Raw genomic sequence first — 13,476 nt, 5'->3', positions numbered from 1 at the left:
TTTGGCTCTCCCCTCCTCTCTCTATCTTTCCATGAGGTGCAAGGGGAAATCGAGGGATAGGTTTGCCCAGATGAGATGTAGGCAGGGTGGGATGAACCCACTGCCTGCATCTTGTGTTCACATGTTGTCTGTATCCTCCCCATCACCCACCCCCACTGAAAATGTGGTTATGGCAGCAAGAGTTGGGGTTGAACAAAGTGGCTCAGCCAACAGAGGATGGCTGGAGGGACAGCCCCGATGGAGGGGCAGGCCCAGCAGGCCCCGTTATAGCACGGCAACGGCAGCTGGGAAAGAGTGATGGGGTCATCATGGGCATTTCATTTGGTGGTAACTGCCGTCCATCTGGAATTAAGATGATCCTTACCTTGTAATCGGGTTTTCTTTTTTCTTTTTTAAAATGGTGACTCTGGTCCCAGACCAGCCCATGTAAACTTTTTTAAACTTTTTTTTTTATTAATTTATTTATTAGAAAGGTGGAGAGGCAGACAGAGAGCTCCAGTCTGCTTATTCACTCTGCGAATGCCCACAATGACTGAGGCAGGGCAGGTAGAAGTTGGGAGCTGGGAACCTAATCCAAGCCTTCCACCTGGGTGCCGTCATCTGCAGGTGTCATCACCTGCTGCCTCCCAGGGTGTGCATTAGTAGGAAGCTGGAATTAGGAGCAGGATTGCGAACTTGAACCAAGGAGCTCCAATGTGGGATACGTCATTCCCCCCCACATCTCAACTGGTAGACCAAATGCCTGTCCTAGAACTTGAGTTTTCAATCCCTTTGTATCTGCAAGGAACACTCTTGCATATTCTAATCTTTTTATCTGTGCTTAGCGCACATACGGTTCATTTATTCTATGTCTAACGTGTCTCCCAAGTTAGCTACTTACTAGCTATACATAACGGGTCTTACAGATTTTGCCTACTGTTTGTTTTTCTTGCCCTCTCCAGCAGATTGAAATAGTCTCAGTAACACAGTCAACACACATTGCATTAGCCTGAGCCTACCTTTGGCAATCGTGAAACGTCTGTGCATTCCCGTGGCTCGGTTCTGGCCAATGAGACACCAGGGGAGTTTGCAGGAAATGTGTGAAAAGACGCCTTCCTTGATGACAGAGCAGGGTGCTGCACGAAGAAGCCCTTGGTCCCCTTGCCTCTCTGTCCATGTCCTTGCACCTGACAAAGTGGCTAGTCTGCAATAGACACTTGCTCAGGTTTGGGCCTGATTTATCCCCAGAAGCTCCTAAGCTGGAGGCTTGGCCCCCAGTGTGGTGGTGGCACCCTTAAGAGGTGGGGCTCTACCAAAGGCATCTAGGTCAGGAGCTGACCAACCGTGACTCATCTCAAGTCGTCATGAACAGGTTAATGCTGTCTCCTGGGAGCAGGTCCGGGCCACGTGGCTGGACTGGTTCTCCTGTGTGGGTGGTTAGAAAGTGAGGTCACCGTGTGCCTGGTCCCTTCTGCACATGGCCAGTTCCCCTTCCACCTCTCCACCATGTTGTGAGGGGGCCAGGGCTCCTCAGGATGCGGGTGCCACCCTGCTTGGACCTTCCACCCACCATGTGATTGTCTAAACAGTTCCCAGGGCCAGGCATTTTCTTTTTTCTTTTCTTTTTTTAAAAACAGGTTTATTTATTTATTTGAAAGGCAGAGCGACAGGGAGACAGAGGGAGAGAGATCTTTGATCTGCTAGTTCACACCCTAAATGGCCACAACGAAGCCAGGAGCTTCATCCAGGTCCCCACGTGGGTGCAGGGGCCCAAGCACGTGGGCCATCCTCTCTGTCCTCCCAGGCACATTAACAGGGAGCTGGATCAGAAGTGGAACAGCCAGGACTGGAACCTGCACCCATGTGGGATGTGGGTGGCAGCTGTACCTGCTACACCACAGTGCCAGCTCCCAGGTGTTTTCTTATAGCAGCACAATGGGGAACACTTAGCCAGAGTTTCACCAAATGAGTGAGCGAGTGGTGCTGGTGCCCAGGCTCAACGTCTGTGACGCGGACAGCACACTTTGCCTTCCAGCCAGGCTTTCATTGCTCAGTCTGGAATAGGAGAGGTGAAAGTACAGCTTGGGATGGCATTTTTAAAAATTATTTATTTGCGATGCAGAGTGACACAGAGAGAGCTAGCCAGAGCGCGCTCCCATGCCCTGAACCTAATGCCCACAATGGCTGATGCAGCGCTGCTGAAGTCCAGGGGCTGGAACTCATCCAGGTCTCCCTCAAGGACAGCAGGAGCGCAATCGCTTGAGCATCACCACAGCCTTCGAGGGTCTGCAGGAGCAGGAAGCTGGAGTCAGAGCTGGACAGTGAACCCAGGTGCTCCAGTGTGGGGCACGAGCCTCTGAGCCAGTGTCCTCACTGGGAGGCTGACCACCTACCCTTTAGATGGTAACTTTAGAATGATACCAATGTTAGCACCAGCTAACGCTTATTGAGAAGCTTACTGTGTGTCAGAAATGGTTTTAAACACTTCACATTTAATCCTCACAATAACCAGGGTGAGTGCTTGGAGCAGCAGCTAAGACACCTGTTGGTTCTCCTGCCTGCCTGCATTTGAGTCCTGGCTTAGTGCCCTAGTCCAGCTTCCTGGGAGACAGCAAGTGATGGCTCACATACCTGGGCCCCTGCCTTCCACGTGGGAGAGAGCTGGGTGGAGTTCTGGACTCCTGGCTCCACCCTGACCCAGCCCCAGCTGTTGCAGGCGTGTGGGACATGAATCAACAGATGGAAAATCTCTATCTGCCTCTGCCTTTCAAATTAAATGAAAATAAATTAAAAACTTCATCCTCACAGTAACTATATACAGTGGGAATTATTATCATTCTCATTTTCCATCTGAGAATATTGAGGCAAAGAATGAAGGTAACTTACCTCAGGTCGCTCAGCTGGTAGGGTGGGGGTTGCCCTGCAGTTAGAATCCAGACTGCGTCCAGAAAGTTCACAGCCGGCACTGTGGCTTAGTAAGCTAAGCCTCCGCCTGCCATGCTGGCACCCCATATGGGTAGTGGTTCAAGTCCTGGCTGCTCCTCTGCCGATCCAGCTCTCTGCTTGTGGCCTAGGAAAGCCATAGAAGATGGCCCGAGTACTTGGGTCCCTGTAACTATGTGGAAGACCCAGAAGAAGCTCCTGGCTCTGGCCATTGTGGCCATCTGGGAAGTGAACCAGCAGATGGAAGACCTCTCAGCCTCTCAGATAAATAAATAAATCTTTTTTTTTTAAGTGCACTCTTAGAGGCAGAGCCGCCGGTGTTGGTTTCCTATTGCTGCGACCACAGATGGGCCGCAGCGCGGGTCAGAGCAGCGCAGGCTTGCTGCGTGGCCGTTCTGGCGGTCGGCGGTGAATGCTGTCGGGCTCCCAGGGTTGTGCTCCCGAGGCTCTGGGCTGGACCCATCTCCTCGGCCTTTTCATCCCCAGAGCTGCCCCAAATCCTTGACTTAAAGGTGCATCTCTCAGATCCGTGTCTCTTTTATTTATAAAGTTTATTCATTTATTTTTATTTGAAAGTCAGAGTGATAGAAAATGAGAGAGATCTTCCTTTCACTGGCTCATTTTCTAAATGCCCACAATAGCCGCAGCTGGGCGAGGCTGAAGCCAGGAGCCAGGAACTCCATCCAAGAGTTACCTGGTCATCATCTGCTGTCTCCCAGGGTATGCATTAGCAGGAAGCTGGATTGGAAGTAGAGGTGGGACATGCATGTAGGCACTCTGATGTGGGATGTGGGTACCCTGAGTGGAAGCTTAAACTGGTGCGCTACAGCACCTGCCCTGAATTTTATGTATTTAATTTATCTGAGAGGCAGTGAGAGGGAGAGTGTGCTCTCTCCTCCACTAGTTCACTTCCCAAATATCTGCAACAGCTAGGCTTGGGTCAGCTGAAACCAGGAACCAGGAACTGAGTGTGAATCTTCCAGGTGGGTGGTAGGGGCCAGGGTACTTAAGCCATCACCTGCTGCCTCCCTGGATACACATTACCAGGAAACCGGAAATAGGAAGTGAAGCCAGGAATCAAATCCAGGTACTCCCATGTGGGCTCTGGGAAAAGCAGCAGAGGATGGGCCCCAGCCCTGCACATGGGAAATGTGGAAGAAGCTGCTGGCTTCTGGCCATCTGGGGAGTGAACCAACAGATGGAAGATACCTGTCTCCCTTTCTTTGTAACACTGACTTTTCAACAAACAAATAAATAGATAGTTTTTTTTTTTTTTTTAAGAACCCTTGTGATGACCTTGGGGCCACCTAGATAATGAAGGATAATCATCCCATCTCGATACCCTTGAGCTAATCACATGAAAAAGCACCTTTCCATGCAAGGTAGCATGCTCACAGGCTCACAGGCTCTGTGGGTGAGGTCACCGGCGTCTTTGCAGGGCCATTGTTGTGACTGCCACACCCCCACTTGTGGGTCCTCCGGCCGGAACCATAGCAGGTGCTGGGTCGGCAAGCTGCCTGTCCTGCACGAGTGGAAACCCAGGAATGGAAGGGTGTTCCTGTGAACCTTCTGCCGCCTTCCCAAGGTTTCTGCCCTGTTACCCCTCCCTCACAAGCACCCCTGCCCAGCAGGGGAGACACTGCTGGTGAACCGTAGTATGAACCAAACAGATTGCAGGCCCTGAGCCTGTTGTTCATTGGCTCACGTCAACTGGATTCCATACTTGAATCAGGTCCTCGGCTTTGTTTTCAACCCCAGTTGGCTGCCCCGTCGTGTGTGTGTGTGTGTGTGTGTGTGTGTGTGTGTTCTTTCTTGCTAATTTACTATTGTTTCTACTCCTAATTCAAGGGAGTGTGACTGCTCCCTGGAGCCCTTTCTCTTGTTCTTCCCCCGCCCCCAGCCAAGCCCTTGGCCCCGGGAGAATCGGCAGCTCTTGGTGACTGCACACACACTCAGTGGTTTCCCGGTTGCTCCCAGCAGCAGCTTTTTCCAGACTCGTGTTGTCTGTCTGAATAAAACCAGAGATGTGGTTTTCACACTTATTTTTAGCTGCAGAAGAACCTTTTGTGGAAATCAAAGTCCAACATAGAAAGATGGAATGGAGCAGCTGTGGGCGGGGTTGGGGGCAGGCAGAGCCCCATCCCGCAGGGCTCTCTCTCTTGGTCCTCCTGGGCCTGTCTGAAAACCACTGCTTTGCAGACCCCTCCCATCCTCAGAGCTGCCCGGCCCATTTGCCTTTCCGTGGTTCTCTGGTGGCTTCTTGCAGTGCCTTGGACAGTGAGGAGCATTCTTTCTGTCTCCACTGTCATGCTCTCTGAAGGTCACATTTTTCCAGAAAAGGAAAACATATTGTTTAGTTTTTTTTTTTTTTTTTTTTGGAAAAGCAGAGTCACACACACACACACACACACACACACAGAGATCTTTTATCTGTAGGTTCGCTCCCCAATTGCCTGCAACATCTAGGGCTGGGCCAGGCTGAAGCCAAAAGCCCAAAATTCCATCCAGGTCTTGCAAGTGGGTGGCAGGAGCCCAGGCACTTGGGCCATCATCCATTGCCTTCCAGAATGCATGCTGGTAGAAAGCTGGATCCACTGGGCCCTGCACCCCATGGGAGACCAGGATAAGTGCCTGGCTCCTGCCATCGGATCAGCGTGGTGCGCCGGCCGAGGCGGCCATTGGAGGGTGAACCAACGGCAAAAGGAAGAACTTTCTCTCTGTCTCTCTCTCTCACTGTCCACTCTGCCTGTCAAAAAAAAATTAATTAATTTAAAAAAAAAAAAAAAGAAAGCTGGATCCAAAGTGGAGTAGCTGGGACTTGAACAGGCATTCTAACATGGGGTGCATGTGTCCCGAGTGTCAGCCTAACCTGCTGCACCACAATCCCCGCCCCCAAAGCAAAACGACTTCCTCATCTCTGCCTAGCAGTGTCACCATGTGGGACTCCCTCTCACCTGCTTGTGTCCCACCTGTTCCTGCTCCTGGACGGAGGCTGCATGAAGTGGACTGGCCAGCAAGCTGTACACCCCGGCCTCCTTGTGCACCGAGCATCTTAGATGTGTCTGCCCGTGTGAACTCTTCGGTTGCTGGACAGTTGGCATTTTTTCCCTAGAGAATTCTTTTTGGCCACACCCACCCTGAAAGAGCATAATGCTTGCACCTGGCAGAGGGGTGGACAGGCCGTGGGCAAACGCTTTGGCTTAACAGTGTGAAGCCCCTTGTAAAGTTGGTGTCCGGCCCCTGCCCTGAGGCCCTCAGAGCCTGGCTAGGAGTGAAGCTGCCTCCCTCATGGGCAGCTCCAGACCATGTGGTTGTTTCAGGGACCCCTGGAGAGTCAGCGACTGGGGAGCTGTGGGTGTCTCAGTGACCCACAGACCCTGGGCCTCATGAAATTCACAAAGCTTCTAGTTCCAGGCTTCATTCGCATGGGTTCCTCCCAAGTCCTATAAATAAGGAATTCCTTCTGTGTCTTTATAACTGAGGTTTCTTTTTCTTCAAGAAAGCCTCCTCTAAGCTTTAGGCTCTGGAAAACTGGGAAGCATCCCTGGGAACCTTGGACTCAGAAGTCCCAGGGGCCCCAGGAACCATGTTCCAGGAGTGCTGGACTATGAAAGACGGCAGATTCTCAGCCCCGGGGCTTTCTGCCTCACCCCTGGCCTCCTTCTCCAGGGTACCATGCCACACGTCCTGGTGGGCATGCGCCATGCAGGTGCACACTGGCAGTCTGAGACAGAGCACAGCCAGAATCCTGTGAGGCCCTCGGGGGAGGGCTGCTTTCTCTCGGATGTTCCACCTGTGCCACCGGCTCCCGCCCCTGCCTCGATGAGAACTGATGGGGCTTCCAGGCAGAGGGAGCCAAAACAGGCTCTTCTCTCCAGCTAGCATTTCCGTCGGGCCAGGACTCCCTCTAGGCTGCAGCCGGGCAGTTCTGCTGTTAGCCTGTGACTCCGCAGTCTGGCTCTTAGGGATCATGTTTTGCAAAGTGGAAGGTTTTGCCACCTGCAGGACCTCTCAGGTGCCTGGGACCCAGCATGCTCTGCGGATTGCTCTTCCTTTGGGTTCAGCAGCTGTTGGTCCAAGTCAGGCCTGAAAGCCAGAGATGGCAAATGCTGCTTTGAAAATGTGTGGGGACACTTCTAGGGACAGGCAGTGGCTCAGAGCCTCCCTACACAATATCCTTTTCTTGGTCCCTAACAAAATGAGAGAGCAGATAAAACCAAGGGGAGGCCGGCACCGCGGCTCACTAGGCTAATCCTCCGCCTTGCGGTGCCGGCACACTGAGTTCTAGTCCCGGTTGGGGCGCTGGATTCTGTCCCGGTTGCCCCTCTTCCAGGCCAGCTCTCTGCTGTGGCCAGGGAGTGCAGTGGAGGATGGCCCAAGTGCTTGGGCCCTGTACCCCATGGGAGACCAGAAGCACCTGGCTCCTGCCATCGGATCAGTGCGGTGTGCCGGCTGCAGTGCGCCGGCCGCGGCGGCCATTGAAGGGTGAACCAACGGCAAAGGAAGACCTTTCTCTCTCTCTCTCTCTCTCTCTCTCTCTCTCTCTCACTGTCCACTCTGCCTGTCAAAAAAAAAAAAACACAAAAACAAACAAACAAAAAAACACACCAAGGGGACACTTACTGTTAGCACCCAGTGCAGTCCACTGCCAATTCAGCCTCTGAAAAAAAAGGTGCGAGCACTCAGAAGTGTCAAGAAGACACAAAGACACACAGCCCCATAGCTGCCTCGCTGGCCTCCACACCCAGGAACTGATGAAACCCCTGGCATGCTCCCAACCACTCCTGAATCTGAAAGGAACCCATGTGAGCTGTGGCCTCAGCAGCTTCCTCTTCCACAGGAGTGGCACCGAGACAGGTGCTGCAGACGGAGAGGCCAGCAGGAGCGCAGCCGGGCTGACCCCAGAACCACAGGCCTGCAGGTGGGGACGCGGGCCCCAAGCCTGGGCTATGCCCTGCCCGTGGAAGAGGTGTGACCTCTCCGCTCTGCAGCCCCATCAGCTGGCGTGAGCCTCCCATGGGACACTGACCAGAGCCACAGCCTGGCCCTTTTCCAGTTCAGCTCCCCTCCTCACCTCCCTGCAGACTGCAGATAAGCCAGAAGCACAGGGAACCCAAACATCCAACGTGCACATCCATCAGTAGGGAGGGAGCAGCTTGGTCTCACATGGTGGAAGGTAGGAAGAAGGTCTGCGCTGAGCCATCACACCAATTAATGAGAAAAAAGCACATGGCAGCAACAGATTCACAATAAAGAAGGGAAAACAGAACAAAAGCCAACACCCCCTCCCCCAACCCACAAGAAAACATCTCAGAACGAACTCCTGACACCTGCTTCTGGGCATAAAACAACTTAATCAGAACAGGGCCAAGGGTGGGAGGATGGAAGAAGACAATGAGCTAGAAGGGAGCAAAGGGAAGACGAAACATCAATTACGAAACAGGCAAACATCAGAACCAGCGAGAAAGAAAGCAGCCCACTGCTGCTCAGGGACCCGCGGGGCAGCACAGCCAGTGTGGAGTGAAGCAGTCAGGTGAGCAGAGGCGGAAGGGACAAGGATGGCCTGGGACCAGCTTTGATGGATGCCCCTGAAGAGGAGACCAGACACAGAAGAGGAGTCCTCCAAACAGGAAAAAGAACTGAAAGAGAGCACTATGTTCCAGAAAGGGTGGATTCAGGATGTTTGATGCTAAGACATGCCTTAGGTGAGTGAATTTAAAAAAAAAAGAAGACAAGGAGCGACTTCTGTAGGTGTCCAAGCAGGTACAATGTCACCTTTCAGGGGAAGGCACATTCTACCACATTCTATGGGAGAGAAGGTATGGTTCTAGTGGAGAGGCAACAGACACACATTTCTTCCTTCCTTCCTTCCTTCCTTCCTTCCTTCCTTCCTTCCTTCCTTCCTTCCTTCCTATTTTATTTTATTTTATTTGAGAGAGGGAGACAGGAAAAGAAAGGGGGATTGATCTTCCATCTACTAGTTCCTTCTCCCCAGATACTCCTAACATCCAGAGCTGGGCCAGGCTGAAGCCAAGAGCCTGGAACTTAATCCAGGTCTTCCACATGGGTGGCAGGGACCCAGGCACGTGGGCAACCTGCTGCCTCCCAGGGTGTGTATTGGCGGGAAGCTGGGTCAGAAGCAGAGTCAGAACTCGACCAGGCACTCTGGCGAGAAATGTTCGTGTCCCAAGCAGCTGCTCAACTGCTGAGCCGAACGCCCGCCCCGGACAGACATTCTCATACTTCTGAAACTCCTCTTGGAAAGAGAGCTTAACAATGACATTGTGTCCGCTAAGAGAGGAATTGAAATAACTTGCAAATGGAGAAGGCTTTGTGTGGAGACAGTGCTGGAAACTCAAGTCATTCTAACGTGGAAGACACACCAACTATGAAATTATGTTAACAGCACACAGTGGTTGCAACATGCAGAGACAGTGTAACAATGAGTAACAAAAGCCAGGAGGCAGGGTCAGGGGGTGAAGAGAATCAGCACCGCTAATTTTTCAAAGCAGTGAACACACACACACTCATATATAATTGAAAAGGGTAATTTAAGAAATGACTAACCTCTTAAAGTTTTTCACAATGTTTGTTTAACCTCAGAGGTACCTTTCAGGAAGTAGTATCTCTGTGGTCAAGAAACATTCTTAGAAGTTGAGCTCTTCCTTTAGTTTCACTTCAACTTTCTTTTTCTTTTTTATAGTCAATTAAAACTTCATTTAACACTGTGTATGTAAGTAGCATCTGTATTATAGTCTGAATTCTTTTAACATTTCTCCGTTATCTTTCTTCCTACCTGAAACCATACCTGGAAAGCGATGATGATGGTCATTCCTGGGTGTTGGGAGTTGGATACTGTACACCTTTCTGTGTTAAAGTGCACATGTACCATTTTTATAAAACCAGGCAATTTTTCAATAAAAGGGATAGGTAGGCTAAGAAATGATCTCTGCTTCACTGTGGATGCTCTTAAATTATTTATTTATTTATCTTATTTACGAGAGAGAGAGAGAGAGAGAGAGAGAGAGAGAGAGAACTTCTACCTGCTGGTTTATTCCAGGTTTCCTACCTGGGTGGCAGGGACCCAACCATTTGAGCTTTCCCCGCCGCTTCTCAGGAAGCCAGAACTGGGAATGGAGCTGGGACTCAAATTCAGGAGCTGCAATATGAGATGCCCCGTCCCCAGGTGGGTGTCTCAATCGCTAGGCCAAATGCCCGCCTCTGGGGTTATTGGGAGTGGTGGTAGACAGATGATTATGTTCTTGTTGTCATTTTTAAACATGTTTTAATGTTCCAACAAATAAATAAAAATGTTGAGTATTAGAAAAGAAATTCTTTTCATGGAGCAGAATAAACAGCCCAGAAAAAAACTTGGCAGGGATTGCTTTGTCTCCCAAGGTCTGCTCTCCTCTGTGACTATTTTAGGAATTTTTAGCTGCACCTGATGGCCACGCCCCATTTCCCAGCTCTGGCCAATAGGGTGTAAGCAGAAGGGCCAAGTGGCAGCTCCTGGAATTCTTTGAGACTGTGTGTTCATTTTATCTATTTCCATTCTCCCTTGCTCTCTGGAATACAGAAAGCATTATATTGCACCGTGAGGGCCAGGCCAGTCATTATCAAGCAGCAAGACGGAAACTGTGCAGAGAGGCAGGTAAACCCTGGACTGCTGCCTCAGTGGTGTCAGGAAGAGATTTCGAGGGGCATTTGGCTTTGTGGTTAAGGTGCTGTGTAAGACGCCCGCGTCCCACGTCAGAATGCCTCAGTCTGGCTCCTGGCTCTGGCTCCTGGCTCTGGCTCCTGTCTCTGGCTCCTGACTCCAGCTTCCTGCTAATGCACGCCCTGAAGGGCAGCAGATGCTTGGAGGCAGTCAAGTACTTGGGTCCCCGCTGCCTCCTGGCATTAGCCTGGCCCCAGCCCTGACTGTGGCCAGCATTCGGGAGTAAACCACAGATCGGTGTGCTCGCTCTCTCTATCTCGCCCTCTCCCTCTCTGGTTACAAAAAGAAAGAGGGAAATAAGTAAATACATTTCTGTCTTGTTGAGCCAAAGAAGCCTAATCCTAATGAGCATGAAACCTACACACACACACACACACACACACACACACAGAAGGAAATTTATTCTGTGGTGCTGTTTGCATTGTATACCAGTGGGGAAAGATGAAACAAACAGTCCAGCATATATACATAACATGATGAACTTGTTAAAATTCTGTAGGAAATACAAATAGAGTATGTGTATGGGGGCCGGCGCTGTGGCATAGCAGGCTAAGCCTTCACCTGCGGCACCAGCATCCCTTTTGGGCACTGGTTCATATCCTGGCTGCTCCAGTTCCAATCTAGCTCTCTGCTATAGCTTGGGAAAGCAGTAGAAGTTGGCCCAAGTGCTTGGGCCCCTGCACCTGTGTAGGAGACCAGGAGGAAGCTCCTGGCTCCTGGCTTCAGATGGGCCCAGCTCTGCTCGTTTTGGCCATATGGGGATAGAAGACCTCTTTCTCTGTTTCTCCTTCTCTGTCTGTAACTCTGCCTTTCAAATAAATAAACCTTAAAAAAGAAAAAAGAATGTATGAACTTGAGCTAGGAAAGGATCTTTTTTTAAGAGGGTGACAACTATAAAGAAAAGAACAGAGAAACTAAAAAATGTTAAACTCGTATGATAAAAAAGAAACTGTAAACAAAATTTAGAGGTGAGCAAGAGCCCAGGAGGGAGGTGTGCGGTGTTCAGATTCAGAGTGGGGTGTGTGTTGGGGGTGGGTCAGCCAAGTTGGGGGAGAGGCTGCAAAGTCTTCCCTCTTCTCGAATGGTGAGGATGCACATTAGCTAACCCGGAGCTCTGAGGGCTTCTACGGAAAGCTTTTTGCTATGTGGAACTCTGCATTCCCAGGGTGACTTGACTGTGGCTCCGATCTCCAGGTGTGAGATCTAGGGACTTCCCCTCGCTGTATAAGGAACACTCGGAAACGCTGCCGTAAGAAATAGCTCTTTACCATGCGAGAGAACACTGCTACCTTCACTTTTTGAGACCCTTCTCATTCTTCCAGAAGTTCTGACACCAGTAGCACAAAATGGAATAATAATCCTAGTGATAATGAAATGTGAGGTTTGGAGAATCAGAGAAAATTCTCCTGGTAGAGTAAACAAATCCCAAGAGAAGAAAGTCAGGAGCCATCCAGGCTTTTCCTACTTCTAGCCACTGGCTCGGAGTGCTAGAAGTAGATGTTCTGAAATAGGCCGACTCGGAATAAAAGACAGTCTTAAAGATGATCTAGAGGGGTCAACTCTGCGGTGCAGCAGGTTAAGACTGTGTGGCTCAAGCATCCCATGTGGAAGCGCCAGCTGCAGTGCCAGCTGCTCCACTTCTGATGCGGCTTCCTGCTCGTGTGACTGGGAAGGCAGTGGAAGATGGCTCAAGTGTTGGGTCCCTGTCACCCAGCTGGAAGACCTGCATGGAGCTCCTGGCTTCCAGCTTCAGCCTGGCCCAGCCCTGGCCCAGCCCTGGCTGTTTCAGCCTTCGGGGAGTGAACCAGTGGGTGCACAACCTCTCTTCTCTCTCTGTAACTCTACTTTTCAACTCAATCAGTCAAGCAATATTTTTCCAAGATCTTCTAGGCCAGATCTCAGGGAGCTGTGATGTAGAAAATGGCGGTTGGGTGTGGTTTCTCACTAGTTATAGGGAAAGAAGAAGGAAAGGGCAGATAGGGGGCGCGAGATGGAATCGCGTGCACTGCCCACATGGTGTCTGGCCTCTGACATGAAGGGCCTCCGGAGTCTGGAGAGAGAGCTTGTATTAAGCATTCTGTTTCAACTACATTTTAAAGCCCTGTACTTATTTTATCTCTTTTAATCCGGTGACATAGGCACTATAATTACGGTCATTTTTAGGATAAGGAAGGGGAGTCACAGTTAACTAACTTGCCCAACTAGGATTAAAAGGCTAGCAAGGGGTGGAGACGGGATTCCCCCCAGAGAGGCCTGCTGCAGATCTGGCTTCCATGCCCACCGCCCTGGCCGTGTGGGCCGATTCTGGTGGGTTACTACAGCCAGCCCACGAAACAGCTTGCTGGAGCAAGGGGCGAGACACGGGACTGCCAGGAGAGAGTGGCGGGAGCTGGGGCCGCCGCCACCAGGACACACAGCTAGTGCGAGGGCAGAGGAAGGACAGAGATGGTCAGCGGCCCACAGCCAGGGCAGGGCAGGGCAGGGCAGGGCGGGCCCTCCTCCGGTGTGGCGAGCCCAGTGCTGGTCTCTAGGTTCCTGGGAAGGTTCCTTCCTAGAGGAAGGAGGGTTGCTCCTCGCGGGGATATTGGGGGTGTGGTGCAGGCGTGGAGGGTGGGCTGCCTGGGATGAGGCCTTGTGGAGGAGGTAAGGCCAGATTTTGCCCCATCCCCAAGAGAGAAAAGAGGGGTAGGGGGAGAAAAGAGAGATTTCCTGGATTTGGGAGCTGGAGTTTGGATGGACACGCAGCACGGAGGAGGGCGCGGCGCCCCCGGGGGCCTCGGATTGGCACGTCGGGTCGTGCCCCTGCTGAGGCAATGGGCATGCACTGGGAGCCGTGG

The sequence above is a fragment of the Oryctolagus cuniculus genome, chromosome 6 (assembly GCF_964237555.1).
Source record: "Oryctolagus cuniculus chromosome 6, mOryCun1.1, whole genome shotgun sequence".
Lineage (NCBI taxonomy): Eukaryota > Metazoa > Chordata > Mammalia > Lagomorpha > Leporidae > Oryctolagus > Oryctolagus cuniculus.
This window is presented reverse-complemented; position numbering follows the sequence as displayed.